The following is a 14876-nucleotide window of genomic DNA, read 5'->3' on the forward strand; positions in this document are numbered from 1 at the left end:
TCTGGCTCTCTCTCTATCCAGCTGTCCATAAACAGCTGGAGAGGGACACCCAAAAGCAGCCAATCCCAAAGGGCCAGGGGGAGGGGCTTGGGCTTGCCTCCTTTTCAACTCAAGGCAAATTACAGATGCTCTAGGGATTAGCTGAGATCTATGTTCCCAACAGTTGGTCTGAGGGAGCAGAGGAGAGTAAAAGTGAGTGAGAGGCATCCTTGACGGCCAGGAGACGAGAGAGAGAAAAGGAGGAGAGAGAGAAAAGATACAGCATTACTGAAGAAAAGAAAGAGTGACCTGGAACAAACTAAACACTTCTGAGGAAAGATGCAGGGATGTCCAAATGTAATGGGGTAAGTGGTTTCTTTGCAACAGATGCCCAGGGTGGGAACTCAAAGGCAATGGGTGATTGCAAAAGGGTTTGCAGAAGGTTGCAGTCAGTCGTCTCTTGGTATTTGCCCTAATGGGCCCCACATATGACCAGTTACCTTCAGAAGAAAACAAGTTATAAAACAGTTTGTCACTAGAATGTGAGAGAGAATGTCACACGGCAGCAATCAAAGTGGATAGAAGGAACAGAAAGGGAGTAAAACGATATGTACAAGCAGGGGGAAAAAACCACCTCAGATTTGCTACTATACTTCTGGTATCAGTATAATGTTCTGGTTTCAATCCCGGAAGACAGAGAACACGGGAGGCTAGAGAGATGCATGGGGGAAAGAAGGAGGCAGAATGGGGATGTGAAGTTTAGAGATGAGTGGCTTTGGAGGGATGTGGAGGGATAGATAGTCTGGATACAGATTGACAGATAAGGTACAAAGAGAAGGCTGGCAAGGTGGCTATACGTAGACAGCGCTGCTTAAAAGACAATATGCTGCAGTCAAATCCAGATTGCAAATACCTACTCAGTCAGGACAGCTGACAACCTGCCAGCTCAGCATTTTGCTCTGTAAAATACTTGTCTCTTCCGTTGACGAATGAGAGAGATACAGAATCTTATTAAAAAGGACTATTGAAATGCCCTTTTGGAGATGCTCTTACAGACTAGAGTGCTTGGGAATTTCAGTTAGAACGAAATCTAGCAAACAAATGGATGACATTTTGCCAGACTTGACTCCTTGCCAGTCTGGCTACTGGTCTTTTTCTGAGCCCAATGCAAGGTCTTGCTTCTTCCCTTTAAAGTCCTCACCAGCTTAGCCTTGGTATCCAAAATACTGCCTTCTTTAGGAACCTGTCTGACTATTAAGACTATCCACAGACACAATTGGCCAAATTCCCACATTTTCTGAGGTGATGCTGATAGAAAGGGCCTTTTCTGTTGTGATACCCCAGCTATGAAATGTTCTCACTATGACACTGGCATCTGTTTTTCTTCTTCTGTGAACTGAACTCTTACTTAGTTGCCTGTTAGTTTTTGTTTTTTAAAAAATCTGTTTTTATATTGAGATGATTCTGGTGCTCCAGTTGTAAAACATATTTATGATGTTATCTGACTGGGGTAACAGACAATTGCAATAAATAAAAGTTTAAAAGGACACCACTGGGCATCAGCATTTATACCCTGACCTTATCTCGACCTTATGCAGACCCAGACCAATGACCTTGATGCTGACCTCTATCTATGAGTACAGAGTAGAGGGTTAAGGGTGAGGGGGAATCGTGCCAGATTTATTCCTGTGACTAGAGGCTAGGGACAGGACAGCCACTTCCCTGTCGGGCTAACAGAGGTAAAATGTTATGTGGGTGCTATGTGGCTTCTAGATGGTGGACTTCAATTTTAATTGGGTTTGTCACTGCTTCAGGTCAACAGTGGCTGGTGAATCCATATGATATTGCGTCTGCAACTCAGCTATGGAAGGAAGACGTAGGGCAGAGGAATTTAGTTCCTGTGGTAGATTTGGTTGTCATATCAGAAGGCAAGGGGAATTTATTCCCCAAAATCAAATGGGATGGAGCTCCTGGAGCACTGTAGGGTGTTTTTTTGTAACCTTCCATCTCCAAGTGGTTTGGTTTACTTGTTTAGTCCTCTGAATTTATTTGCATGCTAAACACCTGCTCAAACGTGTTTTCTTTTCTTGCACACTTTGGTTTGGTTGTGAAGTGCCGGAAGGTAGATATTAATTCCCTTGGTTAAGAGATTGGATTGCCCTCTATTGAGCGACATTTTGGTGCTCCCAATGAGGTTCTCCAAGGAATGCCACAGAAGGAGGAACATTTGAGCCTATGAATGCTCAGCCTAAAGTTTATGAAATAGGCCTCCATCCCAGACCCTCTGAGGATAGGTTTGGGGACTTCCCTCAGGCCCAGCCCTACCATTAGGCAGAGTGAAGCAGCTGCTTCAGGTAGCAGATGCTGGAAAGCGGCAGCAAGATATTGGTGGTTAGAACTGTGCACGCCATATAGCCTGCCCTACATCCTCTAGGTGAGCTTGCTGCCCTCAGGTGTGCTCTCCTGTTACCAGTGTTGAAGTAAGATTCAAGAGCTAATCCAGCTGGCTTCTGTGTATGGAATGTGAACCACCATCTTGTACTTCACAACAGGCAGTAAAATGTTTTGGGTCTGCCTGGCTTCCCGGTAATCAGTTGATTCATTTGGAATCCATACCCACCAAGTGTCCTGGAAGAAACAGGGCATCCCAATTTTATTTTATTTTTCCATGAAATCACGGCAGCCATTTTGGGTGCTGCGATCTTTTTTGGGGGGTGACAACGCAACATGGGTCAAGTGACTCACCCAGGAGCGCAACCTGGAAGATGTCCCAGTTTTTGATGTGAAAAAGTTGGACAGTGTGGCAATCCACAAGACTTCTTGGTGTTTCAGCAGAAGTCAGACTTCACAGTTGGAGGCCAATGGGTAGATTATTCAGCGGAATTCAAGAGGTTAGTGTCTGCTTCCAACCATCTGGTTCTTATGATCTGCGTCACCCAATATATATTTTGTCTACACGGAAGTAGTCACAGACAGTAGACCTACAAAACCCCAATACCAGTGTGGTGTAGTTGTTAGATGTATTGGACTAGGACCAGAGTGACCTGTTTTAATCCCCTTTCAAATAAAAAGGAGTGATCACTGGGACAATTGCTCAACATACCTCTCACAGGGTTACTGTGATCATAAAGTGAGGATCATGACAGATGTGTGGAAACTCAAGGTTCAAAGAATACCAATTTCTGGGTGACAACTTCAGGGGGAGAGTCTACTGGAATTATATCCTGCTTGTGGCCTTCCTAGAAACATCTGATTGTTTACTGTGAGAGACCAAGTGCTGGATCAGAGCAATCCTTGGCTCATCTTATATTCTCATCAGGAAAGCCATATATGCCACCCCAAGCTCCTTGGAGGAAGGGTGGGATAAAATTGCAATAATACATTGTATACATTTATTTGTACTGATCACTGGTTTTAATAAAAGAAAAGTGAAGCTTGCAAAAAAATATATACAAATATAATTATATCATTTATTATGTCCAATCAGGTGTTAAATAAATACAACTCAGGGCAGACTAATAAATAGCACAGGACCGAAAAGTAACAAACACTGCTAGGTTCCTTCATGTAATTTTTAAAAGGCGTGAAGTTCTCTACCTTTTCGGTTAGTTGAAACCTTTTTGGTTCTTAAAGAGAGTACTATGTTGTCCCTCTCCTTAAGAGAAGTTATGTTTTCTAGTGCTGTAGTCACTCATGCAGATAAATTAACATGCACAAATGGTGTGAAAGTTGAGAAAGTTGCTTTTGTTGTTATATCCCACCAGTGCTGGATTTAAGTATAATCTAAACAAGCTATCGCTTAGGGCCCCACTCTCTTGGGGGGGCCCCAAAAAAAATTAAAGGAAAAGAAACAAGATGTACATTTCCAAAATATGATAAAAAACTAATAAAATAAAACCTACATACAGAAACAGTGTTTTGTGTTGTGTAGGCTCCTATGATGTTAGTAATGGGTCCATAAATTACCCTATAGCATATATTCAACGCAAAAAACAGTGACAATTTGTTGTTGACAAAAGGGCAGCTGGACATATAAAGGGCCCCATTACCTTCAGTAGCTTAGGGCCTCGTCAAACCTAAATCCGGCCCTGTAACCCACCCATCTGTAATGAGGCAAGTTTTCAACTGAACCAGTTCCATAAATGCATTGGCATCGTTATATATTTATTCTTTAGTCTGCACTTTCTAGAAGATTTTTAAACATTTAAAAACATAATATTGTAAAAAAAAAAAATCACCAGTGACTATTGACCAATAGTGGATTCTACAGCCAGAAATTTGCAAATTGCTGCCACAATTCTGGAAATTCCTGTTGACTGTATATGTTATTGTCCAGCTCACATTACCTGTGTCTATGCAAGAGTGGTTGGACTTACATAAGGGCACCGTGGAGCAACATTTTATTGACTGACTTAACAAAACGTTACCTTACCAGCTGAGACAGCTTTCAAACCAATAAGACCCAACATAGTAATGTCTTTGCTGAAAACAACAGAAACAGAAAAATACAGCTTGTCATCAGTTCATTAAAGCGGTGCTCTGGATTTATGTTAGAAGCAGGGACTGTGCCGTACATTTTAAATACTGTCATGACGTTTTGATTTGTTAGCAAAGGATTTTTTAAAATGTTCGTTACTTGGAGTGCATTTATAGTTTCGTATCTGTGGGTCTTGTCGCGGATTGCGTTTGCTTCATTGGCTGCCGTACGTTTCGTTTGAAAAATTGTGCAGGGCACAAGTCCTTAAAATAAAACACATGCAGGCGTAGATCCAGTTTCTACAGCTCCTGACCCTGCTGCCCTGAAAGCTAATAATAATTAGTATTCGCAACATGTAATGGGTTAATTAAGTTACACTTTAAATTGACTAAAAAGATGCCCAATTCATCAGGCTGCAGATTTTAAAGTATGTGCTATTTTAAAACCAAGTCGTTATCAAAATTATAGATGGCAAACACTATCGTAAAAGAAGCATTTTCTAATCTTCGATAATCTAAGAAGATGCCTTTTACACAATCTATACGCCATGCAATACAATCGAAAATCAAAGCAGGTATCCTTTCTGTACCAGAAGGATTATTGTTACTTCTATAGATTTATACAACTATAATGTTAATTGATAAAGCAGCGATAGCCCTGATAATCTAGTTTGATTTGGCGAAGCCAGTATGAAAGAAAAATGGGCATCCCTGCTCTGTTATCACCTCTTTGGCTCTTAAAATCCTCAGGCTCAAGGTTGCAAGGGATCACAGACAGAGAATAGGCAAATAAATTGGGCACAACACATCCAGTTGCTTGCAGGTATGAGAGTTTGATGTAGCTTAAAGAAAATACTACTAAACCTTAGGTTACGTAAATACAATCCTGGTAACAACACACACAATGTAACAGGCTGTTTTTGACTATGTAACTTCTATTTCAAACACAATTCATCATATAATATCTCACAAAGTGTCATTCCGTAGACCAACACATCATGCAAACAGAACATAGCAAGAGAAATTAAAGTCCAATGGATGGTCAGGAGATAAAGTCCATTCAGTTCCTAAATTGGCATATTGGCAATAACCACAACATGGTATGCTTATCTTATTATGTTCCACGTATCGCTGCTTTGAGGATTCTAACATTCCTTGTATGTAAATATCAGATCAGATGGAAAACTTGAAGGTATGGCACGACAAGGATTCCAGGATAATACCTTGTTTCGCCCAACTGAGCTTCGTCAGCCGTGCATACTCATATTCTTGTACGACGGAAACATGGAACAAAATAAATTCAGTTTATATCTACATACAAGGAACATTAGAATACAATATTGTGGTTAATGCCAATATTGGACTTTAATTTCTCTTGCTATGTTCTGTTTGCATAATGTGTTGGTCTATGGAATTACACTTTGTGAGATATTATATGTTGAATTGTGTTTGAAATAGAAGCTACATAGACAAAAACAGCCTGTTACGTTGTGTGTGTTGTAGCTTAAGGAAAATAAGCAAGCCATGTGCGGAGTACTACATTCCTAGAGTTGCACCTTTTAAATTAGATGGAGAAGAACAAGCAGGCACTTCATATGTTCTTGTTTACCAGGGACTGTCACGGTATTCTGGTCCCTTGCAGGTCACTGTCCCTGCTTTTGTCTTTGAGGACACTTTGTAAGAATGCCCTTGGTGTGGAGTGTAAGGTCATTTACTCTTTGAGTTTCAGCTCTTTCTTCGTCATCTCTAGAAGGGAAACCTTTGAGTGCTGGGTGGATACAGTGCTTCCCCCCCCCCAAAAAAAAAAATGTTTAGGGGTACTCTCATTTTGACTCAAGGAAATCATCATTTTATAGATCAAATCGGGGGGAAATAAATACAGTAAATGGACAAAAGTACAAAGATTCACAAAACGTTTAGGGGTATGCGTACCCCCAGAAAAAAGCACTGGGTGGATGCATCTTGCTCTTAGGAATACACGTGCAAGAAAACCTAAGGACTGCACAGTGACATTTCACACACTGCTGCTGAACACACTGCAAATCAGTTGTGTGTTTTCCTAGCCAGAAGGACAATCACCCTCTTGCTTCAGCAAAGTGTAATTGGGCAAGGGAGAGAATGCAGAGGAGCAGAGGGTAGTTAAGAATCAGGGTGTTACAAGTGTGTCCTTATTCTCACCTGTAAAATTTTGGAGGGTAAGGGATGGGGGGAGAGAACAAGTTCGGTTCTGAGCAGCTGCTTTGCCAGAAGCAGAGAGCTTCTGGTTTTCTTGCTGTGACTAGTGACTGACAATCACAGCACATGAGAAACTCTTAGCTGACTGGCAGCTCCGTGGATATCAGTAATTCAGCACGAGGCTGAACACTTGATGGGCCTCTCAGATGGTGTGTGAGGCAAAGGGCAGGCTCAAGGGCCACCCAACACCCTCAATGCCAATCAAGGTTTTTTCCCCATTAAGAAAATGTATGTGCTTTGGAAAACAGAAGGAGTAGGTGTGTCTTCAAAGTATTTGTTATATGTGGATTCTTTAGTTCCCTAGTGGTATACTCACCTAAGAAACTCCCTCCACATCTTTGGCTTGAGAATGAAAACCAGTCCTTCACATGGTTAAATATGGTAAGGTATTGTTGCATGTGGTTATGTTCATTTATTCTGCTATCATCCCTGTCTGTTCGCTGGTTTTGCAGATTTGTATAGCATGACAGTTTGATTGGACCCAGTAGTGGGACATATGAAATATGTGTATGTTGCGCACTACAATATAAGAAGACATGTGTCGTCTCCCAAGCCACTCTGTCAAAACAGCTACCACCAGCTTTTTATTCACTTTCTTAAACCGCCCAAGGACCATATCTCAAAGCATAGGAGCCAACTCCTAGGGGCTGAAGTGTCTTCGGCTCCCCAAGAAAATATTTGAGGGGGCCAGGCCCCGCCAAAGTTGATTCGCATTGCCATTCAAAGTGGGGGGGGAGGTGCCATGCCATGTGGTTTAGTATGTGGAGCGGGGCTTCCCTGTGCCCCCCAATGTTTTATTCCAGTTAGCACCCCTGTCTCAAAAGTAGTGATTTGATTCAGAAAAAGAGAGGCGTTGGGTGTCAAATATGTCAAGAAGCCCTGCCGCCTCATCTGCAAGCAACTGCCTCCAGTCAGGGCTGTCTCTTAAGCATATGTGGCGCTGAGGTGCTGCCCCCCCCCCCCGGTTGCCCAGTCCCAGGCATGCAGGAGGGCAGAGCCGTCGAGCCGCCTCAGTGTCTCGCTGGCTCGCTCGCCCCTGAACTCGCGGTGCAGAGCTGCCCGCAGCAGAAGAGCCAGCCGTGGCACTCTGACCGATGGGTGGGCTCTTCCCTGGACTCAAGTCTCAGGCCCCAGACTCTCGGCCTGGCACCCCTGAGAGCCTGGCGCCCGGGTGCCCCGCACGCTTAGCGTCTATGGGTAAGACGGCCCTGCCTCCAGTTTAAAGGCCTGCCTCCTAATGTGGGTGCCATAACCTCTGGCTTGAAGACGCTTGTCTAATCTGTAAACTGGGCCCTCTAGTTTAAAGCTCTGCCTCCTAATCCAGAAACCTTGCCCTCTGTCCTAGAGACCCTCCTTCTGATCTGGAAGCCATGCACTCTGGTCTAAATCTCCCCCTTCAATCCAGAACCCATGCCCTCTAAATTGAAGCCCTTTCTCCTACTCCCAAATATGGGTGTAGTCCATAGTGATTTTCCTTTTGTAGTCCTCAGTATTTTTTTCTAAAGAAGCTCTGTGATTAATTGCAGAGTAGGGGTCCCGATCCTGCATGGGAGTGTGAAATTGGCTCCCTTTTAGGTTTCCCCTATACAGGAGAAGCCACCACAGCCCAAATCTTTTTCTAGTTGCCGGAAGATGGCTCCTTCATCCTATTCTGACCTTGAAATGAGCGGCTTCCCAAAGCATTAATAATGTATCCAGAGGCAACTTAAAACTTTCAGCAAAACAGGGTTGTGTGTTTGCTTTCCGCTCCCCTGGATTAATTACAGATTAAAAAGTGGCTTTAAAGTTCAACTCAGGGTTTGTCTACATGGGGAAGTGAGCTTAATCTGTATTAATTTGGGTGAGGATTTGTGGTAGGGACTAAACCCCATACTTACATTGAAATTGTAAAATTATGTGTGCTACCACGTGCGCGCGCACACACACACACAAAATATCCTTTGGATTCAAGTACTGTTGTGCTGCCTTGAATAGCTTCAAGGAAAAGAAGATGGCAAGCTGGTTTGCACATCATGCTTAACCATCGTTTCTTTTAAAGTTTGGCTGAGTTGAGAATGTGCCTCCCACTCCTGTGTTGCTTCCCCTTATTCTTGTGGCTGCCACAGCAGCGCAACCAGATCATAATATGACTTGTTGCCTCATGCAAGCTTGTGAAACAAACAAACCATTATCTCAGTACAACACGCCATTCTGTGGCTTGCTTGTGTCACTTCTTTAACAGGGTCAGACGACACGTTCCTGATTAAGTCGCAGGTCCCCCGTGCCAGTCAAGTCTTTAATTTCTGTCATTTCACACTGGCTTGCATATCACCCTTCTGCAATGGCTTATGGTACAGATTTGTAGTTGAGTGCATGAGCTGATTCCACTGGAAAACATGAGTTCAATAGTGCTTAAAGGTAAAGGCAAAGGTACCCCTGACTGTTAGGTCCAGTCATGGACGACTCTGGGGTTGCATGCCCATCTCGCTCTATAGGCCAAAGGAGCTGGTGTTTGTCCGCAGACAGCTTCCTGGTCATGTGGCCAGCATGACTAAGCAGCTTCTGGCGAACCAGAGCACCGCACAGAAACGCTGTTTACCTTCCCGCCAGAGCAGTACCTATTTATCTACTTGCACTTTGACGTGCTTTCAAACTGCTAGGTTGACAGGAGCAGGGAGCGAGCAACGGGAACTCACCCCATCATGGGGATTCGAACCGCCGACCTTCTGATCGGCAAGTCCAAGGTTCTGTGGTTTAGACCACAGCGCCACCTGCGGCCCCCTTCAATGGTGCTTACTCCCAGTTATAAGATTGCAGCCTGCCTTGCTTACTTTGTTTACCTCATTTGTATCCTGCCAGTGCTCCCAAAGGTTCAGGTTAGACCCTAGAGTCTGTTCCCCACTTTAATCCTCACGACTTCCCTGCGATGTAGGCTGTGCTCAGGGAGAATTCATAGGTGGGCAAGGGTTTGAGTCTGGGGTCTTTCCGGTCACAATCCAACACTCTAGCCTCATACTGACTCAATCGTTATCAGTCAATCTAAGAGCATTCATTCAAGTAGGATTTCTTTAACTAGAGGACAGAAGAAGGTATTAGGTCTGCTATGTTCCATTTGATCGCTGCAACCTAAAGCAATAATTTGCATGTTGTGATCGGAATTGCAGGTCAAATGCTACAGGTGCGCTTTCATGCTGCTATAAGAGGTAGGCAGAAGGTAGATAAGGATCTACTAGTATATCTCTTGATCAGTTGCAGTAGATCGGGAAGGGGTTTTGACTCCGTTTGTTTTTTCTCCCCAAAATACCAGCAATGAAACAACATTTCCCATCAAAATTAGGCTGTTGAAATGAAGAATGCTAACAAGGAGTGGGTTTCTGTGTGAAAGGACTGCGAGCTAGGTCCCAGTACTAAAAACAAGTCCCTATGTTCAGAATGTGCTCAGGGAAGCACCCAGTTGTTTTGTTCTAACTGTATGTCCTTTGCACCTGGTTCCCTTGGGTAGATCTTGTGGTTCTAGTAAAAAAAAAACCCAACAAATAACAAAGCAACCTTGTCAAGCCTGAAGTCAGCCCAGCCCTGCTGTGGAATAGCTCAGAGCCTCTTAACAAACTTTACTGAGAGGAATAAAGTGATATATCTGAATACAGAAACCACTCCTAAATCAGAGCAATGCTCTTTTAAAATTGTCGTACAGTGGTACCTCAGCTTAAGAACTTAATTCGTTCCGGAGGTCCATTTTTAACCTGAAACTGTTCTTAACTTGAAGCACCACTTTAGCTAATGGGGCCTCCCGCTGCCACCACACCACCAGAGCACGATTTCTGTTCTCATCCTGAAGCAAAGTTCTTAACCCGAGGTACTATTTCTGGGTTAGTGGAGTCTGTAACCTGAAGCGTATGTAACCTGAAGCATCTGTAACCTGAGGTACCACTGTACTTTTAAAGGCTGCAACCCCAAGCACAATTCCTAGGAAGTAAGCACCGATGGACTCAATGGAATACTTTGGATCATTCCACATGTGTTTATTAATCTGCCCTGGCACAAATTAATAAAATACATCCATGCATTAATTAAGTAAACCTCCCCCTCACAATCTAATCCACTAAATTCTCTGATAACCCAGGAATCCCTGATTTCCCTTCCTTGGTCTAACTGACTACATTTAGAAATGGAATTATTAAATGTAACTTCCGTTAAATGAGGATAGCAGAGATATATAGCTGCTTGAACCGAAGGGGTGTGCGTGTGTGTGTGCGTGTGTGTGTGTGTGTGTGTGTGTGTTTGATGTGGAACCAAGGAGAACCCAAGGATCCGAATTTTCGTTTCTAGTGCTACCTTGGACTCTGTTCCAGGTTTGTCAGCAGAATTTTTGCAGTGAGGGTTAAGGAATCTCCGCAGGGCAGCCAGAACATAAAATACAGGTGGCCTCATTTATTAAAATGTATTTCTTTTAACATTAGTTTTTAGTGAGCAATTGGATAGAATATGGCTTCTAGAAGAAGAAGTTAATGCAGTCCTTTTCAGGGAATGGGAACTTTGAATAACCTTGAGGGAGGAACAGCCTTGTGTTATTCATGTGCTGGCTGTAACTCATTCTGAGCCTCCCGGTGCCTAAGATGGTCTCCCTTGCGTCTTGTCTAGGGCCCACACTCTCCTCCTCTGCCCAAATCCTAAATCCGGCAGGGACCAGAACAGTTTAGCATGTGGTGTCCTCTGGGCAGCCGATCAAGGGCAGCTGACTTCTGGCACCAGCAACAAGGTTTTACTCTGGCTTTCCGGCCCTGATAATTAATCAGACCAGGAGCATGGCTTTAGGAGATGGGGACACACACACACAACACACACACACACACACCAAGCAGACAGATGCAATTCCATCCGCTTGTATTATATAGCTGGAGAAATCCCATAGTTTGTAACACCTCCCCTGTCCCCAGATTTTATAACTAGAATCCCTCTATGAAAACGAGAGCAATGTGTATGGAGAGATGTGTGGATTTATTATGATTTATTTATTAAAATCCCTTGATAACCACCTTTCCATATGTTCAAGAGTGTATTACTGGGGGCGGGGGGGGGGGACACACACACAATTATTTAAGAAGAAAACAGTACCAAATGAAAGACAAAAAAAGGGGGTAGGTTTTGCAGCCTCCAGAATGCCAATAGATAGGGGGGAAGATGAAACTCCATTTATTCTACCAGTTTGGGGCAACTAATGTAAAGGCCCTGCTTCTCAGTGCTGCAATTGATACCTCAGTTAGAGGTGGCACTCAAAACAGCTGGATAACAAATGGGACAATATAGGGAGAATTATATTATTATCACTGTCATTTATTTATTTATACCCTGCCTTTTCCTCTGATGAGACTCGAGGCGGCTTACAGATAAAAACAAGAATTGCTAAAAACGTAGAAGAAACAATAATTAAAAAACATTTAAACATCAATAGAATTAAAACTGTATACATATATAAAATCTGTTGAAAACAGAAATAATTAGAGTAAAAACTTATATACTGTACTTATAAGTATATATACGCCATTAGTTTCTAAAACTTCGTTTCATTTTTTAAAATCATTTTTATTAAGTTTCCATTTTATATAAATATAACATACTCAAATTTTTCACATTATATTCCGCTCTCGCAAGCACTCGACTCCCCTCCCTCCCAGCCCATGATTACCTTAAATTATATCTTTTTTAACTGCATTTCATATTTCCCCTCTTTACTCTCTATTCAATTCTGATAATCACGGAATTATGTTAATTGTAAATTGGTGCTTTCTATAAACTATCAAGCTTTAAATCAGTCCTGTCAGTGTTGTTAGATGTTTACAATTACCTTTCAAACACTCTATAAACTTATTCCAGTCATTATGAAACGTTTGGTCCTGCTGGTTTTGGATTTTCCCAGTCAATTTCGCCAACTCAGCATATTCCACCATCTTTTTTCTGCCAGCCCTGGATCGTTGGTAAGTCTTATTGTCTCCATCTCTGTGCTAGTAAAACTCTTGCTGCAACAGTTGCATACCTAAACAGTTTTCTGTTTCAATTGCCTCAACTTTCTGTTTCAATTGCCTCAAAGAACCCAAGTTAAACAATAACATCCACAAAAAGAAAAGGGCACCGTCCTGCCAAACTATGCTTAAATCTCCCCACCAACAACAACTGGAATCAATGACTTAAATGTGTTTCAGTTTGCCTGGATCTCAAAGTGTATGGCGCCTGTACAAGCAACCTCAGGAGCAGAGAGGACCTTAAAGGTCTCTATCGACAAGGCCAAAGCCACAAACCAGGAGAAGAGCAATGCCAGAAAATCGACGGCTTAGAATCTTAGAGGCAAAAATCCAGGAACAAGCGCTTTGCACACATACACACACAAAAAACGGACGTGATAGAAAAGGTTTGATGGCATGTGGAAAGCTTTTCCATAATTCTGGTATCACCCCAGAGAGGGCTTTTCTCACCACCACTAAATAATCTATTTCCCAAGGATACTGGGCATAAGGCAAGTCCCCAGAATATGTTAAAACACAGCAAAGTTCAGCTTATCAAGGGGGGTGGCAGATGAACTTAGGTTTCATTTTTTTAAAGGATAAATAAATCTAATTCTGCTATCTATCTGTAGTGCTAGGTATTGTAAATGCAATATCGTTACTACATTCCTCCTCCACCACAGCCATAAAACAACATCAATGGTAGAATAGCAGGAAGGCGGGGGGAGGGGGCAAGGTTTTGGATGCTTTGAAGAGTGAGTAGGTCAGCTGGATCCAACCAGTTCTTTGTAGATTTGAGTCTTAGGCTTTCGCAACACACCATTAGAAGGACCTTTTATCCTTCTTTTGCCCAGAGGAATTCCAGGAATAATGATATCTTACAAAGGCAGTGTGCTGTCTCTTTTCGTGTGTGTGTGTGTGTGTGTGTCCCCAAAATGGTGCTACACACTCAGAGATTACGCAGTTGTATGACAAGGCTTATATGCATAGTCCCCGCAATCCAGAAATTCTTAAGGTGCTCTTAATTTGTTTCCTTGTTGGCACAATAATTTGCCACCATTTATGAAAGAATATGAGATAAGATAGCTACCGTATCTATCTATCTATCTATCTATCTATCTATCTATCTATCTATCTATCATCTATCATCTCCTGGGATCTACGGACATTCTTGCAGAGACACTAGATGGTCACAGTAAAAAATTACCTCAGACAGCCTCAAATACCCAACATATCTGGGGAAGACCTCTTGCCATCTGCAGCCAAGGAGGCTGAGATAAGGGCCTCTCTTCAGCTTTTTCTCTCACAGTTTTGCACGTAGGTACACCTGAGGCAAAATAGTAGCCAGCTCAGGGCTCCATCAGAACTCCCTGACAGAAATAGATGTGATTCTTATCTCCTTCAGATCGAACAATGAACAAAAAATGTAGGAGTTCCTTTATTCTGCCCTAAGGCTCTGAACATTAGCCAATCCCAGCCTGCTGGTCAGATCTGAGAGCAGGGCAGTTAACTGGAATCAAGAGAAAGAGGAAGATATCAGGCAACAAAGGGGCTGAAATGGAAGGTGACCTGATTTAAGGCCTTGGGGTGAATCCTGTGAGATTGGTGTGAAAGTGCTACTGAAGGCAAACTTGGCCTATAGGTATCCCCTGCTCTCTTTTCATGCAAGATTCGGATACCTGTGCACCCTTCCAGATGTTATTGGACTCCAACCCCTGGGATGGGCAGCCATCTGGGAAGATGGGTGCAACATCTGGAAGACTACAGGTCTTTCCCTGTTTTAATGGCTCCTCCTGGCGTGCTCTGCCCCACTCCAAACTGGACACAGGGAATGGATTTCACAAACAACTGCCGAAAGCCAGGACAGTCCAGATGTGCTGCTGTCCTCCAAAGAAGTTGCCTCTCTGCTCCATGAAAAGATTATAGCGTGTCTCTATTTTTGCATTTGGTTCGTTGGTTTGTAATTTTTTATTATACCTCTCTTTTCAACCAAGGTTGGCACCCAAAGCAGCTTACCAATACTCGTTTGTTTGCGGGGCAATTATCCAGGAATGAGCTTTCATTCTGAATCCATCCTGATTTGTATACACATCTTCCTGCTAGTCATTTGTTCACCCCCCACACTTTTCAGTGCTGATCCTCGTCACTTTCCAAACCTCGAAAAATCCTAGTGGATTTGTTGCTCTTGAGTGACAGAGCCCTTTAATC

The 14876-nt window shown here is 42.9% G+C and overlaps 1 protein-coding gene across 1 annotated transcript in view; it reads left to right on the plus strand.

Moving 5' to 3' along the window:
* The first annotated feature begins 210 nt into the window (after positions 1–210).
* KCNJ14 (potassium inwardly rectifying channel subfamily J member 14) overlaps positions 211–14876 on the plus strand; it is a 29750-nt gene continuing 15084 nt past the window's right edge. Inside the window, exon 1 of the mRNA XM_081168736.1 lies at positions 211–344. The gene's annotated coding sequence lies outside the window, so the exon portion shown is untranslated. The remainder of the gene's footprint in view (positions 345–14876) is intronic.

Source organism: Podarcis bocagei (assembly GCF_964188305.1).
Source record: "Podarcis bocagei genome assembly, chromosome: 13".
NCBI classification, from domain to species: Eukaryota; Metazoa; Chordata; class Lepidosauria; order Squamata; family Lacertidae; genus Podarcis; species Podarcis bocagei.